Source organism: Balaenoptera borealis, assembly GCF_965194805.1.
Source record: "Balaenoptera borealis genome assembly, chromosome: 2".
Taxonomy (NCBI): Eukaryota; Metazoa; Chordata; class Mammalia; order Artiodactyla; family Balaenopteridae; genus Balaenoptera; species Balaenoptera borealis.
Window position 1 is genome coordinate 118,413,651 of NC_138867.1, and position 16,984 is coordinate 118,430,634.

General features: G+C 54.0%; 1 long non-coding RNA gene across 3 annotated transcripts; it reads right to left on the reverse strand.

Annotated features, from left to right (window-relative positions):
• Positions 1–2,336: 2,336 nt before the first annotated feature.
• On the reverse strand, positions 2,337–3,366 carry LOC309624239. Of its 3 annotated transcripts, none has more exons than XR_014241826.1 (2): positions 3,186–3,366; positions 2,337–2,893 (listed from the first exon to the last, which is right to left on the reverse strand). It is a non-coding gene; the product is annotated as an uncharacterized lncRNA (long non-coding RNA). The 3 variants fall into 3 exon arrangements; XR_014241827.1 differs by having other exon boundaries at positions 3,164–3,366; XR_014241828.1 differs by having other exon boundaries at positions 3,019–3,366.
• Between the last annotated feature and the right edge of the window lie 13,618 nt (positions 3,367–16,984).

A 16,984-nucleotide genomic window follows, 5' to 3' on the forward strand; every position in this document is an offset into this window, starting at 1 on the left:
GGGGTGGGGTAGTAACCACAATGCCCATAATAATAGCCCAAATTTATTGAGCACCTACTCTTTACCAGGCTCTGTGATAAACACTTTTCAGATGTCATATTCAAACCTTACAATGGCAATCTCCTTTTCCTTTTAAAATACTTGACAATATTGATAGAGATGCCTGTCCAAGGTCACTCAGCTGGAAAATATCTGTACTGGCATTTGAACCCTGGCATTCCTGCTCCACAACTTTACCCTTCACCTCTAAGCAGCCCCTCCATGCTCCCAAAGGCTGACCTAGGTTCAAGTCCTGCCTCTCTCACCAAGCTTCTGTTGCTTCACCTCACCTCCACATCCACTTCATCAGCCCAAATATATCACTACTGCAGAAAGCCCCCCCCCTCCTCTCCACCCCCATCCTCTCCCCTCCTCCCTGGTCTCTCTCTTGTACCTTTGCCTTTCTCTGATCTATATAATAGCCAGAGGGATCTTTAAAAATTTAAGTCAGACCATGTCACTCCCAGTTTAGAACCCACCAAAGGCTCCCACTGCACTTTTCATAAACCCTGACCCCTCACCTGGTCTGCAAAGCCCTGTTCTATCTGCTTCCTCTTTGGGCCTAAGGTCATGTCCACAGTGGCATGCTCCACACCCTCTCCTTTGCTTGACTGGTTCCTCCTGGTCTTTCAGGCTTCAGTTCAGATGTTACCACCTCAGAGAGGCCCTCCCTGACTACCATAGCTAACATGGTCCCCTCCCTGAAATCGGTCTCACATGACCTATTTTAATATCTTCATGGCTCTTCAGACTCTCTGAAATGATCTTGTTCACCTATTTGTTTACTTGATTATGGTCTGTCTCCCTGAATTAGAATGTAAGCTCTATGGGGCTGATGTCCCCATAGTCTGAACAGCGCCTGGTACTTAGTAGGCACTTGATAAACATCTGAAAGAATGTTGTGGTTGGTGTGACCTGAATCAAGAAGTCCAGTCCGTCTCTACCTCAGTTTCCTTTCTCTGTTGGGCTCTGTCTCCTTCTCTCAGCCTCCCAGGGAGTGCTCTGGATGAGATCAGCGATGGCAAAAGACTCCCTCCAGGGGAGGGAGGGCACGATGCCCGCCTGGAGATGAGGTCAGCGTGGCAGGCACCTCTCCGCTGTGCAGGAGGCAAGGCGAGTTGCAAAGATCGTTTTGACTAGACCACTGCCCCGGAATGAGATCCTAGACGGGCAGGGGAGCGTGCGCAACCCCTTCCTCCGGTGGCAAGCTCCTCCCGGCGGGGCCTCCAGTTCCCCCCTCCCCGGGGAGGCAGGTGGAGCTGCGTCCTCATCTTTGTTCCCATCTGGAGCGCGTTTGGCGCGGCGTGGCGGGGGCGGGGCTGCGCCCCCGCGGTGCCCGGAGAGGCTGGCCCGCCCGCTTATCTGATCTGCGGCTAATTGAAACTCCCTGCTCGCGAAGGTCAGCTCGGTCCCCTGACAGCTGCCGAGCCGAGCCGGGCCGGATGGAAAACCCGGGCTGTGCAGGGCCCGGCGGGGCGCGTGGGGGAGGGGTTGTGGGGGGCTGCCTCTGCGGCAAAGTAGACAAAGGCTGCCCCTCCCTCCTAGTGCGCGCTGCTGGGGGTCGGCAGAGGTAGCGGCCTTCGCCCTCACCCAGCAGGGCGCTCCGGCCGGGGTCACGTGGCCTAAGGCTAAAAGGGGGGTGTGTGGGGGGAGCCCTTAATCCCTACGCGCCCGCCCACCCCGCTCCCACGCCGGGGCCCTGTCTGGGGTCTCTGGGAGAGTCACCCCCAACTTCCTGCCCCTACTCCGCCTCCACGCCCCGGCTCTGAGACTTCCTGCCTCCCCGGCTCCGGGCTGCTCAGGCTGTGGGAAGCTGGCGGGGCCGGGGCGGCCGGGTCCCCTCCCCCTGCGCGCTCGACGGGGCGCTGGGGCTCAGGGAGGAAGTGTGCGCGGTGGGGGGCACGGCCTGGCCCCGGGGCGGCCATCCGGTGGGGCAGGTGCGGCCTCAGCCCTGGGAGGGAGGACAGGCAGGCCCGTTGCTAATGGTGCTGGGGCAGGAGGGGGGTGGGGCGCACACCGCGGGGAGTCCCGTTTCCAGGGTTCCGGGTGCGGATGTGGCTAGCTCAGGAGGTCCCGCCCGTCGCGCCCGAGGCAGGCCCAGGCCCAGCAAAGCCGGCACGTGTCCCCTCAACCTCCTGCCTGAGTCTAGGCTGAGGTGCTGGGAAGCTCTCAAGGTGCAACTCTCAGCCTTCAGGCTGACCGCGCCCTTGAGCAATGCCTTTTGGGCCTTGGCTTTCCCAGTCCGTAAAAAATAACCCCAATGACAGCTACCATTTTTCAAAACCACGTGCCAAACATAGTGTTAAACGTTTTACGTACTTTGTCTCAAGCCACACGACAATTCCATTTTGCTGATGAGCAAGCCGAGACGCAGAGAGGGTTGTGACTTGCCCGAAGTCACATAGCTAGTAAGATACCCAGGCGGGACTCCAGGGTTCTTAACTATGGGTGGTCTTGCTTTAGCAGAGAGCTCTGGAGTTGTGCGCCTATATAGGTCGATCCTTCAGGGCATTCACTAGTGCAGTGAGCCCCTTGGCGGCGTCTCGCCGCACGTGTTCTCGTCTTGGAGCTGGGCACGTGTATCTTGGAGCATTCCCGCGTGCCAGAGCCCGGGGACAGAGGTATAGCCTAGCGCACTGGTGCCCAGGTTCGCCCTTCCAGGTTGGGACCCGGCAGTCATATGGCTTGAGCCGCGGGCGGAGTGGAGCGGGGGCGGGGAACTCGGAGTAGAGTCCACGCGGGCCGCGGCGCCTGGGAGGCAGCAATCCCGGCGCCTGCAGCCGGCGAGGCGCGGGGTGACGCGCGGGGGCCCAGCTACCGTGACCTCCTCCGCGGTTTCCATGGAGACGGTGCACTATAAATAAAAAAAAAAAAAAGGAGAGAGAGGAGGAATTTCAAACCCGTTTTCTACCGCGCTAGGCGGGAGCGGGGGGGTGGGGGGGGAGGAAAGCTCTCTTTGAATCGAGTTTCCCATTTCACCTTCCCAGGCGGTGGGAGTGCTTCCCCCGCAGCCCAGCCGGGAAATTGCCGCCCCTCACGCCGCGTGGCGCCCCCGGAGGAAGCTAATTAGCGCAGCCCGGGGAGCTGGGGACTGGGGACCCGGCCCCGGGGGACCGGGGCCCGCCTCTTGAGGGGGGAGCGCCTACAAATTGCCGCTCCCCCCCATCTCTCCAGGCGCGCACGCAGCCCGGCGCGGGCCGGGGCACAGGGCGCAGGCGGGAGGTCGCATCTGCAGCTTTGGCGCAATGAATCAGGCGCGGCCGCCGCCGCCGCCGCTGCGGAGCGCGTCTGGCATCCGGAGTCTCCCGGGATCGAAAATAATTTGGGCAAAGCGGTGGGAGGTGTGTGTGCGCGCGCGCTCCGAGGGGAGGGCGGGGGAGCCGGCGGGGCGGGGTGCGCGGGGCGGGGGGAGGTGCCATCCGACAGCCCCGCTGTGGTGAGAACGGAGTTGACACTTCTTTCCTTTCCACTTACTGCGGCAAGTACCGCGAGGAAGCTTAACCCTCTCACTGCTTGGACGATTAGAGATGCCGCGAGCGCCCTCCTGAGGGCGCGCCAGTGTTGGGGGGCCAGGTGTGTAGGCTCCTTTGAGACTGGTCATTGCGGCCCGCTGGGTTCAGCTCTCTGGCTCCTCAGACTGGCGCTCCCACCTGAGCATTCCTTAAGGCACCCTCCTCGGGGCTTCTCTCCATCCCTCCTTTTACCTTCTCCAGATCTGGCTAGTGTCAGCGTTATGGCCTCAGTTTCCCCACCTGTGCAAGAGGGTGAGAGTTCTGCAGCAGCTTCCTTGTTTGTCTGGTGACCCTAGTTTTGTGACCTTTTGGCTGGAGCACTAGGCAGAGGCAGGAGTGGGTGGTTAGGGCGGTGGATGCAGGAGTTGAAACCCCCCCCTCCTTCATCTCCCGCCCCGCACTCTGGGCGCCCTTCAACAAAATGGCCGAGTTCCTGTTTTTGCCTCTGACGGCAGAAATGTCACCGCCGCTGCATTAAGCACGCTTGGTGGGAACTCGGTTTGGATCGAGAAGCTGGTGCTCAGCTCTGCCAAGCTGCCTGCCGCAGGGGGGTGGGGATGAGCTGGCTGGCCAGTAGGCCTGGCTGGGGTCAGCCTTTGTCTGTGCGGTTCCCACCTTAACTGCCTGCCTCTCCAGCACCCCCAGGCTCCCCCTCCCTCAGCTATGCTGGTTGTTCCCACCCCACTCAAGTTTTTTACGGGGGCATCTATTCAGACCCTTGTGCCTGTCTGGCTCAAGGATGGCAAGGAGAGATGATTAGGGGGCAGAATCCACCTCTTCCTTCTCCCCACCCCCATGACGGGTAGCACCTCTAGAATTTACTAATCTTCTCCCCATTAGATGAGGAGTTGCCCTTTGGATGAGAAAGGAATGGTAGCCAGACCTCAGAGCATCCCCAGCCCCTGAAGTTCCCCTAGCAGGGCTTGAGTTGGGGGAGCTTTCCACTTTCCCCTACCTTCCTTCCTGCCAAGGGATCCCACCACCCCAGGAGTTCTCAAACCTTGGTGCACTGCAGACCATTTGGCCCTGTGAGCTTGCAGATGTGGGGAAGGAAGGGGGTGCGGTATCTGGAGAGTCTGATTCAGTGGGTCTAGGGTGGTCCTGTCATCTGCATGCTTCACAAGACCCTAGGGGTCGACGCCCTGGCTCCCACCCAGGAGTCAGAACTGGGAGTTCCACAGAGCTCGGTGGTCATGGCAATTAGCACCCGCACTGCACAGACTGGGAGATGGAGAGAGGAGAAGGGACTGTCTAGGGTCACTCTAAGGTAGGGGTTTCGTGGTTAAGAGTGTGGGCTCTCTTGGCTCTGCTACGAATCAGCTGCATGCTGAGCTAAACCATGCCTTGGCATAGGGCAGGCGAGCTAAACTATACCTTGCTTTCCTCAATTGTAAAATGGGGTAACACTGATAGTCCCTAACCTCACTGAAACAATGTGTGGCCTCAATGGGACAGTGTGTGGAAAGTGAGAGTGCAGGTCCAGGTACTTAGTGCGTGATAAATGTGAACCTTTATTATTGCTGTTATCACTATTAGAACCAGAACTGGAACTCAGGTCTGGGGTTCAGACACTAGTTTTGGGGGCAGAGAGTCTGCCCCAGCTGTTGTTGGTTCCCCAAGTTTGGTCCTTCAGGGCCTCACCAAGTCTTGGGCAGGGAAGAGTGGGTATGGGGTAGGAGTCAGTCCCCTGGGGGTGGTCTCATCTGTGGGTCTCCCCACCACAGGCCCTGGCGCTTTGGCCCTTTTTCAACCTTGGGAAATATCGCCCTTCTCACAGCTCCAACAGTTCCAGATGCCCATTGGGCACTGGCCTGGTTAGTGTTTGAGGGCTATCCCCGCCCTAGACCCATGTCCACCCATGCTTCTTTGTCAAGCATCAGATCTTGTGATGGTGGGAAAGAGGCCAGGTAACTTAGCACCTCTTCCCTGCCAGGGGATGGTGGTGGGACAGGCGGTATTGACCTTGGGCATTCTGGGGGCAGAAATAGGATTGGAATAGGATACCCAAATTGGAGAGATCTTTGAGGATGGGGGAGCCCACCTCCCTCTTTGGAAAGGCAGGTTGGAGCTGAATGAGGACATACGACCAACATGTGCCTGGAATACATGGCTGATGTCTGTTTCATTCCGTGGCTTTGGGACTACTGGTTTCAGAAGTGTCACTCAGGGATTGTGGTTAGTATGCTGAAAGGACTTCCTGAAAACCAGGGCTAAGCACGGGGGAGGCTTCTGGGGTGGTCCCTTGGCACAAGAGCATTCAAGTCTGACGTGGGGTAGGGGTGTGTGTCTACTTGAGGCTGGCTGGCAGATGGCTGAGAGGAACTCTCAGAGCTCCTTCTTGGCCTGTAGGCATTAGAGGGCATCAGCTTTGGGCCCTACTGTTCTCACACACACTTGTCTACACATCTACCCTTGCTCAGCCACACTCATCCGGACTCACACTGACCCATATGTTCTCATGCTCCCACATGTACATTCATGTACCCATGAACATTTGTGTACACACATGCTAAAACACATGTGCAACACACATATGTACACTTCTGCATGAATTCACACTAGTATGTGCTTGTGCTCCCAGATGCACCTGCATGTGCACACAATATCCTGATGCACTCACGCACACATTAACACCTGTGTACACACATATGTACACATTAACACTCGTGTACGCACACCTGGGCAAACCCCTAAGCATTTGCTCTCCCATCACCTAATTTGTGTGTATGTGGATTTTCTGTTTTCCCTGAGGATAAGTCTATCTTTGGTCATTGCCAAGTACCCGGAGAACAGAGATTTGTTCGACTTCAGGGCCCACATGCCTGGTATTTGGAAGGTGTACAATACAGTATTATGTGGAATAGATGAGTAAATGTGTAAGCGTATACAGGAATGTATGAGTGAGCAATAACTATAATAGTAAAGCAACTACCATTTATTGAGTACATGCTGAGTGTCTAATCCGGTGCTAAGTGCTGTCTTTAGAAGTAGCATCTCATCTAAGCCTCGTAGCAACCAATGACACAAGGACTATTATAACAGCTGTTTAGGACTGTGAGAATGGAGACTCTGAGAAACAGTCACTACCTGTATTAGTTTCCTAGGGCTGCCCTAACAAAGTGCCACAGACTGGGTGGATTAAACAAAAGTTTAGTGTCTCACAGTTCCGGAGATGAGAAGTCTAAAATCAAGGTACCGGCAGCCTCCTTTTGAGGGCTGTGAGGGAAGGAACTGTTCTAGCCCTCTCTCCTTGACTTGTAGGTGACAGTCTTCTCTGTGTCTCTTTACATCATCTTCCTTCTATGTGTGTCTGTATCCATATTCCCCCTTCTTGTAAGGATACCAGTCATATTGGATTAGGGCCCACCCTAATGACCTCATTTTAACTTGATTATCTCTGTAAAGCCCCTATCTCCAAATAAGGTTGCATTCTCAGATACTGGGGGTTAAGGAGTCAACATATGAATTTTGGGTGGAACATAATTCAACCCATAGTGCTACCCAAGTTTACACATCTAGGAAATAGGGGAAGCAGGATTTGATCCCGGATCTGGAATGTCAGAGGCCACAGTATCATCCTACTATATGGTACAGAGTGTGTGTACGTGTGTGTGTCCTAGTGGTCACTCCCCATGGCTCCCTCTCTCCCATCAGCACCTGGGTGTCCAGTGCCTGCTTGCATGAAGGAGTTGGCCTTTTACAGCCCTGGCTTACTGTCATGTTGGTAGCTTTAATGCTCCTTCAGCCATGATATGAGCACCCAAAGCCATCCCCCAGGACCCTCGTGGCCAACGCTGCTCGACAAGTCACCATTGACAGGAGTGCCTGGAGATACACACAGGGGACCGGGGGGGCTGCCTGACTCCCCCCCCACCAGCTGCCATCTAAGATGCTGCAGCCTCATTTCAGAGGCTGCTGGCTTTGAAGCGCTCAGCCCAGTCAGGCGGGAAGCTGGAGCCGGCATGGGGGAAGGGGGGGCAGTCACGAGGCTTCCCTGCATCAGCTGGGGCAGCTAGGACTAGGCAGGCCCCGTGCCGACCTTTGTCCACAGCCTGAACCTCTCCTTGCTGCAAGGAGGCAGGGGGGCTGGACCTCACCCCTTCCTGCTCCTCTGAGCTTGGCTAGGGTGGGGGCTAAAAAAGAGACCTGGCCCCCCGGGGCCAATGAGAGAGACAAAGTCTGAAGGGAGAGGCACAACCTCAATTCTATACGGAGCCCAGACTTTGGAGACATGGCCTCTGCCTTCAGGGAGTTTTCAGTCTGAAAAGTCCTAGCTTTTCTGAGCCTCACTTCGTCCATCCAGGAAGTGGGGATGGCAGTTTAGTTTGTTGTGAAGGTTCTGGAAGTTACTGTGGTGGAGGAGGACCAGGATTAACATGGGCATCATACCCCATGAGTAGCTATAGCATTTATGGGGATGATGATGATGATGGTGATGGTGATGGTGACAGGCAACAGTTACCGAGCACTTACTAGCCCTCAAGTGCATTCTTTACCCAGTTATCCCATTTAATCCTTCTGAGACATCTGGAGGCAGCTACCATCATCATTGCCATTTTTTTTTAACAGTTTATTCATTTACTTATTTATTTGGCCACGCCATGGGGCATGTAGGATCTTAGTTCCCCAACCAGGGATCGAACATGTGCCCCCTGCAGTGGAAGCTCAGAGTCTTAACCGCTGGACTGCCAGGGAAGTCCCATCATTGCCTTTTTTGTTTTTTTAATAAATTTATTTATTTATTTTTGGCTGCATTGGGTCTTCCTTGCTGCGTGTGGGCTTTCTCTAGTTGCGGCGAGCAGGGGCTACTCTTCGTTGCAGTGCGCGGGCTTCTCATTGTGGTGGCTTCTCTTGTTGCGGAGCACGGGCTCTAGGCCTGCAGGCTTCAGTGGTTATGGCTCGTGGGCTCTAGGGCACAGGCTCAGTAGTTGCAGCGCAGGGGCTTAGTTGCACCATGACATGTGGGATCTTCCCGAACCAGAGCTCGAACCCGTGTCCCCTGCATTGGCAGGCGGATTCTTAACCACTGCACCACCAGGGAAGTTTCCCATCATTGCCATTTTTAAATGAAGAAACCGAGGTTCAGTGAGGTCGACTTGCCCGAGGTCACACAGCTAGAGAGTGAGGGCATGGAGGTTTGATGCTGCTCTTAAGGTTTCCCAGCAGGCCCTGAAGTTATATGAGGTTGGGGTCTCAGGGTGGAGGCCTAGGGGTAAGACTCTACCATGGCTGGTAATGGCACTGATTCTGGGGTCCCCACACTCTGACCCTACGCTGGCCTTGGTGACAGTGGCTGAGGCGTGTCCATGATGAGGATGATGAAGTGTATCCTTTGTCAAGGTGAACCAAGCACCTGTCTCCACACTTTTGAATTTGGTCCTCACAGCAGTCCTGTGAGGTCAGCAGGGTGGGAATTATTCTCATTTTACAGATGAGGATACTGAGACTCAAGAGTGTTGGAGTCAGTATCCTAAGCAAGTCAGTAGGTAGTGAGGTCTTGCTCAGGTGAGAATACCCATGGGCATATTCTTTCTGCTAGAGGCAGGTAAGTGTCTTCAGGTCACTTCAGAAGAACAAAAGCCCTCCCTGGTTACCTTCCCCACCCCTGGGTTGCTGGCACTGTGACTGAGGGCAGGGGCAGGTAAGGAGAGGGTGCAGATTCCCAAGAACCAACTCCCAATAGCAACAGCAGTGTTAACAGTTGACATGTACTGGACCCTCACTTTGTGGTAGGCGTGGTGCTTATGTGTGTTTGTGTAGCCAGTGCTTCAGGCAGCCACTGCCAGCCAGCACGAATAGGCACAGGAATTCAGTTCACATAAGCCTGTGTTAGTGAGCACCTGCCATGCGCCAGGCACTGGGCTGGGACAGAGCGATGCCGGTGAGAACAAGGGCAATAACTGAGAGGCAGGTGTGAGATAATGGCGATAACTGATAACGTACAGGAATGGCTAGACTGTGGGGACACAGGCACGGGGCCCCTAGTGTCTAACTGAGGCGCTAGGAAAGATTTCTCCGAGTAAGTAATGTCTAAGCCAAGGACTTAGAGTTCAGTAGGATTTAGCCAGACAAAGAAGAAAAGGTGTCAGGGAAGAGTTCTAGGCTTTGAGTACAGCCTAGAACCACAGAGGCCTGAAGGTAGAAGGAGAACAGCCTATCTGAGGAACTTAAGGATGCTAAAGGTGGCAGAGGGTGGAGGGGGAGAGGGGGCAGAGGGAGGGCAGATCATTGCTTAAGGACACTTCAGGCCAGGATAAGAGGTCTGGTCTTGACCCTGTGGCATAGGGGCCCACTTATCCTGCTTCCTGTCCCCTCTGCCACGTGGTACTCTCCTATCTTTAAGACCCTTTTGCATCAATTGGATTCGTCCAATACCTCTGAGCAGTAGGTGGAGCGAGGGTCACCATACCCATCTTACAGATGAAGAAACTGAATCTCAGAGATTATTGCGTTGGCCCATTTTACCTGGCTGGTGAGAGGGGGATTGGGCCTGGGCCCCAGACCTCTTCAGCCCAGCACTCAGCCAACGACCTGGACTATTTGCAGGATGCCAGTGTGGATTGGGATGGTGGTGTGGTGTGGGGTAGGGGCACAGTCCGGTTTGGGGAAGCCCTGGGGATGGAGGGAGGGAGAGGATTCCCCCTCCCCAAAGCTCCAAGCTGGAGAGGACTGCTGCCGCCTCCCTTTTGCAGTCCCCAGTGGCTGGCTGGGGCTGAGTCAGCCTGGATGAAGTCACCTACTTCCGCGCAGCCTGTGCCCCCTGACCTGGGAGGCGCCTGCCAGGGGCACCAGCCGAGCAGGAGGACGGTCTGGGCAGCTCTCCAGGTCTTTGCGTCGCAGCTGATTTAGGGGGGCTGGAGGTGTCCGGAGCCGTCAGAAGCAGCTGAGTGTCTGGGGCTGCGAGGCCCATAACTCATGCCACCACCCGCTGTTCCCTGCAGTGCTCCCCGAGAGGTCTGTGATGAATCGCCAGGGACTGGGCTCATCAAAATCAGTTTATGCCAAAGGGAAATTAATTTCTGTCTCTCTGAGTTGGGGTGTGGGGACGGGAAGGGCAGCTCCAGAGGCAGGCCAGTGACAACACTGCAGGGAGGGGAGGGATCCTACAGTGTGGCCGTGGTTGTCCTTGGCTAGGGACCCTGCCCACTTCCACAGAGGGGATGACTGAGGCTTCAAAGGAGTCTCCTAATCTTGGGGAGAAGAACCCAGGTTTTGTTCTTTATTAATTTTTTCTCCCCTCCCTCCCTATTTCTGTATGTATTTATTGAGCACCTGCTATGTGCCAGGCACTGTTCCAAGGTGGGGACACAATAGTGCACAAGACAAAAATCCTGCTTTCACAGAACAGACATTCTGGTCGGGTAAGACAGACAGACTGGTAATAGGTAAATAAGAAAATTCTAGATGACAAGAATACTAGGTGCCTATTAAGATAGGGTGATATGGCCAACTTACCCAGCATGGTCAGGGAAGACCTCTCTGAAGAGGAGACAGTTAAGCTGACTCTTGAGTTTCAGAAGAGGATAACCCATCAGTTGTGAAGCAAATTTTCTGAAAATCTAGTGCTGTTGGGGGCTGGGGTAGGAAGAGTGCATTTCAGGGTAAGGAAACAGCAGATGTAAAGGCAGGCAACCCCCAGCCAAGCACTCCCCTCATGAGGCTGGGCTGCTGACTGCTGCCACCTGAGCAGCTCAGCCTGGGCCTGGCTATGTGGGTGGCTGGGGGGCAGGCTCAGTAAATGGCTCTGTTGCCTGGACTGTCTCTCTTACTAGGGGGAGAGTTTAGAGAGTTTAGTAATTTAATATTACAATTTAATACGTTAGAAACAAGCCTGGATTGCTTATAGGGGAATTCACAAGACTCTTTTTATTTTTAATTTTATTTATTTTTGGCTGCATTGGGTCTTGGTTGCTGTGCGCGGACTTTCTCTAGTTGTCGCGAGCAGGGGCTACTCTTCGTTGCGGTGCACGGGCTTCTCCTTGCAGTGGCTTCTCTTGTTGCGGAGCACGGGCTCTAGGCGCGTGGGCTTCAGTAGTTGTGGTGCAGGCTCAGTAGTTGTGGCATGTGGGCTCTAGAGCACAGGCTCAGTAGTTGTGGCATGTGGGATCATCCTGGACCAGGGCTCGAACCCGTGTCCCCTGCATTGGCAGGCGGATTCTTATCCACTGCGCCACCAGGGAAGTCCCCCACAAGACTCTTCTTTAAAAATAAAACAGGAGATGTCAAAGAAACCTTGGGTGGGGCAGCTGGCCCTGAGTCAAGGATCTGCTTTCTCTCTTTTTGAACCCTAGGGCTCCTTTGTGGTTAGGCAGGGGTGGCTGGGGGTCAGTCTTTTCCCAGCCCAGCTTGAATCTCTCTGCCAGGAGTTCCTCTGTGGCTCCCCATTGCCCAGTCACAAGAACCTCAGGCTGGGCATAGTGCCTGTCTGAATCCTCAGAACAACACTGTTAAACAACTATTGTTATTTACATGTTACAGATAAGGAAACTGAGACTTGGAGAGGGGAAGAGAATTTTCCAAGGTTTTACACCTGATTAGTGGCAAAGCCAGTATTCAAACTCACAGCCTGAGCCATTAATCTTCACTGCCTTCCCTATGGCCACATCGTCACACTTACCTGCTCTTGACCCACTTTCCATAATCCTGTGTTCCACAGACTGCATGCCGCACAGGTTCCTACCTCAGAACCTTTGCATGTGTGGTTCCCTCCACCTGGAGTCCCCTGCCTCCCCATCTCTGTTGAAACCCTAACCATTTTTCATGGTTTTGTTCAGCTTCTTCCTCTTCTGTGAAGTCATGTGCTTTTTCCCACAAGCAAGGGGGCTGCCCTTTATCTCTTATGCATCATAGTTCTATTTGCCCTACTCTCTGAGCCCTTATCACACATATTTTGTGTGCCCAGAGATTGGAGTGTCACAGACCAGGATTTAGGTTCACGTCTCATTTCTTCTTTTTCTTTTTGTTGTGCCATGCGGCATCTTAGTTCCCCGACCAGGGATCGAACCCAGGTCCACAGCAGTGAAAGCACTGAGTCTTAACCACTGGACTGCCAGGGAAGTCCCCATGTCTCATTTCTGTCGCATATTGGCTCTGTGATCTTGGGAGGGCAACAACTTTGTCTCAGTTTCTTCATTAGTAAAGTGGGCCTACACCAGGGATCCAATAGATGATGAATTAGAAGCACTCGGTATAGGGTCTAGGTAGCACTGAAAAAATGGCAACAGTTGTTACAGAGCCTCTTCTAGCCTCAGTTTCTTCATCTGAGTAAAACGGGGGAAATACAGTAATTCAATGTTCCCTTGTAGGTGGTCATAAAAGATGGAAAGGGTGTCCGATGTGTCTGGCACACAGTGAGTTGGTGTTCAGCCAGAGAGGGCAGATCTAGGGATTCACCACATCTGTCTTCCTCACGGGTCCAGCCCAGGGCTTTGTGGCTCGGAGCATATTTTTTTCAGTTGAAGTTGAGGTGGATTTACATTTCCAAATGATGTGGGCTCATTCAGTCCAGGCAGCCCTCACACCCAGCCAAGAGGTTGAAATGGCTCCCACAAAGTCTCCATCATGATCATAACAGCAATTAATTTTTTGATATGGGCAGTTGGCATTTTCATTTTACGTAAAGCACTTTTGGAAAACTTTGCTGTTTTTACTGATCTGTAACGTATTATTTAAGTACAAACAGCGGCTGCACAGGCAGCTTTAAGCAAAGCACTCAGCTCCCTTGCAAACAGACTGCTGCCTGAAGTCCTTCCTGAGGAGAAATTTGGGAGCTCCCTCTATTCAGCCACCCCCCCACTCCCACCCTCCCTTGGTTATGAAGCAAATTCTCTGGAAACTCTGCCCTTTAGTGGCTGGGGGTGGGGTGGGGGTAGGTGAAGACCCCCAGCTCCTTTTACAGAGGGAGGCATTGTCTTCAGTTACCTTCACAGGGGGTAAGAGATCTGAACAGCATTAACAGAAAGATGGGCTGGGGACTTCCCTGTTGGTCCAGTGGTAAAGAATCTGCCTTCCAATGCAGGGGAAGTGGGTACGATCCCTGGTCGGGGAACTAAGATCCCATATGCCACGGGGCAACTGAGCCCGTGAACCACAACTACAGAGCCCATGTGCCCTGAAGCCTGCGTGCCACAACTAGAGAGAGAAAAACCCACACACCACAACTAGAGAGAAGCCTTCGAAGCCCGCATGCCAAGCCTACATACGCAACGAAGACCTGACACAGCCAAGAAAATAAAGAAAATAAATAAATATTAAAAAAAAAAAAAAAGCATATTACACAATAAAATCATTAAAAAAAAAAAAAGAAAGAAAGATGAGCTGACCCAGGGGCAGGCAGGAAATCTGCTTTCAGGTGGGGGAGGGGCTGTGCCCAGAAACCAATGGGGTCTCTGTCCCTAAAGACCTGTAACCTTTCCCACCCACTCTTCAGGCCGATTTCAGAGCTGGGAAGACTGAGACTGACATTCCAGTGGCACCCATCTTGGGGCTATTTCTCTGGGGAGTTGATCCCACTTTCAAAGTACAGAGACAGCCAACGGGAGGTGGGGGCTTGGTTGTGTGTCCTTTTGGGGCCACAGCTGATGGAAATGGAGCTTCTCAGAGGAAGAGGCTCTTTCCAGAGGGCAACCCTGAAGTGTGACGTGCCTGCAGTCTGGCTTGTCTACTGGGTACCCAGGTATCCCTCTCCACTGGTTGGGGTCTGAGCATCAGTTTGGCAACATTGAATGAGAGCTGGAGAAATTATCCAATAGTTTGGAAAATTGGATATAAGAAGAGAGAAATGGGGCAGCAGACCGTGAGAAGGCTGTATCTTTTTAGTTCATGGTACCTGAGGATTTCAAGAGACCTTTGCCTGGAGAGACAAAGAGACCTGGGAGCAGCTGGGCCTCTGGGTGTTCCTGTGGGGCCTGGTGGCCCCTCTATCCTCCTCAGTTTTCCACAGTGCCATATACTCAGGGACAGCAGAGGCCTTGCTGTGAGTGACAAAGTAGATGGTGTGTGGCCTTGGGAGGGGAGAGAGCTCCTAGGGCCTGTCTGGGCAGCCCCTACCTCCTCTCCCCTTGGGTATTGGGAGTCTAGCCATCTTTATTGAGCTTGAGGTTATTCAGTCAAGTGTTTCTTGAGAGTCCCCATGGCCCGGGTTTGTGTTAGGAGCTGGGCCCCTGAGTGCCCCAAAACTGTGTCCCCTCAAGGGACTCACCATCAAGAGAGGGGGGCCAAACCAGTGGACAGCTCATTCCATCCCAGACATCTGAGCTTGGGGATGCTCATAGCAAAGGCCCTTAATCTGGTCTGAGAGGCCAGGGAGGGCTGCGTGGAAGTAACTTGTTGGATTCCAATTATAGTTCCACCTCTTGCTAGCTGTGTGACCTTGGAAGAGTTTTTTTTTTACCTTGCTCTGCTTTACTTTCCTCATCTTTAAAATGAGAATAATAACACCTACTTCAAAAGACTGTTGTGAGGATTCAGTGAATTAATACATGTAAATATCCCTGAAAACAGTGCCTGCCACACAGTAAGTATTCTGTAAACTTTTTTAAAAAATTTAATTAATTAATTAATTTTTGGCTGTGTTGGGTCTTCGTTTCTGTGCGAGGGCTTTCTCTAGTTGCGGCGAGTGGGGGTCACTCTTCATCGCGGTGCGCGGGCCTCTCACTGTCGCGGCCTCTCTTGTTGTGGCGCACAGGCTCCAGACGCGCAGGCTCAGCAATTGTGGCTCACGGGCCCAGCTGCTCCGCGGCACGCAGGATCCTCCCAGACCAGGGCTCGAACCCGTGTCCTCTGCATTGGCAGGCAGATTCTCAACCACTGCGCCACCAGGGAAGCCCCTAAATTTTTAAAAAAAAATAAATGTATTTATTTACTTGTGGCGTGTTGGGTCTTTGTTGCTGTGCGTGGGCTTTTCTCTAGTTGAGGCGAGCGGGGGCTACTCTTCATTTCGGTGCGCAGACTTCTCATTGTGGTGGCTTCTCTTGTTGTGGAGCACAGGCTCTAGGCGTGTGGGCTCTAGAGCGCAGGCTCAGTAGTTGTGGCGCACGGGCTTAGTTGCTCCACGACATGTGGGATCATCCTGGACCAGGGCTCAAACCCGTGTCCCCTGCATTGGCAGACGGATTCTCAACCACTGCGCCACCAGGGAAGCCCTCTGTAAATTTTAAATAAAGAATAAAAACAGGGAATTCCCTGGCGGTCCAGTGGTTAGGACTCTGCGCTTTCACTGCCGAGGGCTCGGGTTCGATCCCTGGTCAGAGAACTAAGATCCCACAAGCCATGTGGCCAAAGAAATAAAAAAAAACACTACCGCTTGGATGAGTAGGACTTGGCAAGCATATGGATAGGAAAGAGTGTCCTCGGCAAATAGAACAAGGGCTTGGATGTGGGGAAGCAGGTTCCTCCAAGGGTCTCCCTTCTGTGTCACCTGATGGAGGTGACAGTGGCTGTCCTGGTCTATGATTTGGGCTGGTAACTTCACCCCCCTCTCCTCCACCACCACAGTGTGATCTTGGGGCCTGAGATGCGACTGAGTCCGTGGGCTGTGACGTACCCACTCACCCAGTCCTCTGCTGGTCCTGCCAGTGTTTGTGAGCCCAGCCCTGGCTGGGCAGTGCTGGGCATTCTCATGTGGGCAACTGGAGCTCCCCGTTTGGTGGGAAGCCCAGGGGTCAGGAGGGCTTCTTGAAAGAGGTGCTCTCTGAACAGTGTCCTAAAGGAAAATGAACACTTTCCCAGACAAGGGGAGCAGGGAGTTCCAGGTAGAGGGCACAACCTGTGCAAAGGTTGGAGAGAGCCCAACTCAGGAGAAACAAAAAGACCTTGGGTGGAGTTTAAGTGTGGGGCCTGGGGAGCCCCACTTTGGGTCGGTTTTATCAGGAGGTTTGGATTGTCCTCCCTTTGCCCTCTAGCCCCAGCAGGGTGGTGGCCTAAGAGTTTAAAGTCCCGTCCTGCTCCAGGGCCAGCCCAGGAGCTGGGGGTAGGGGCGCCACTTGCCCTGTGCCTCCCTCCCACTCCAGAGCCGGGAGGGTTTGGCAAAGCAACAAGGCAGCCTTTGTGTGTCTCTGTGGGTCTAGGCACGTCTGGCCCAGCCTAGGCGGCTGCTGGTTTCAGTGCCCTGTGATCCCAGCCACGCGGGGTGGGGCAAGGCATCCTCAGGGTCCACACAATGTGGCTTCCTGGCGTCCCCAGCACCTCCACCAGGGCTCCCCAGGTGAGGATGCCTGTGCCACGGAGTACATGGCCACGTGTGGGGCTGGCAGTGAGGATATAGAGCAGGTAGAGGGCGGGTGGAGGTGTGCGGGGCGGTGGGGGATGGGAGCCGGGCACATCCCAAGCCTCCTGTGTGCCGCAGCATGTGCCTGAGGGGTACTCCTGGGTGAGTCTGTGAGTGTGCATTGGGGTGAGGACATGCTTCGGGGTGTGAGGGTTTGGGGTGGAGC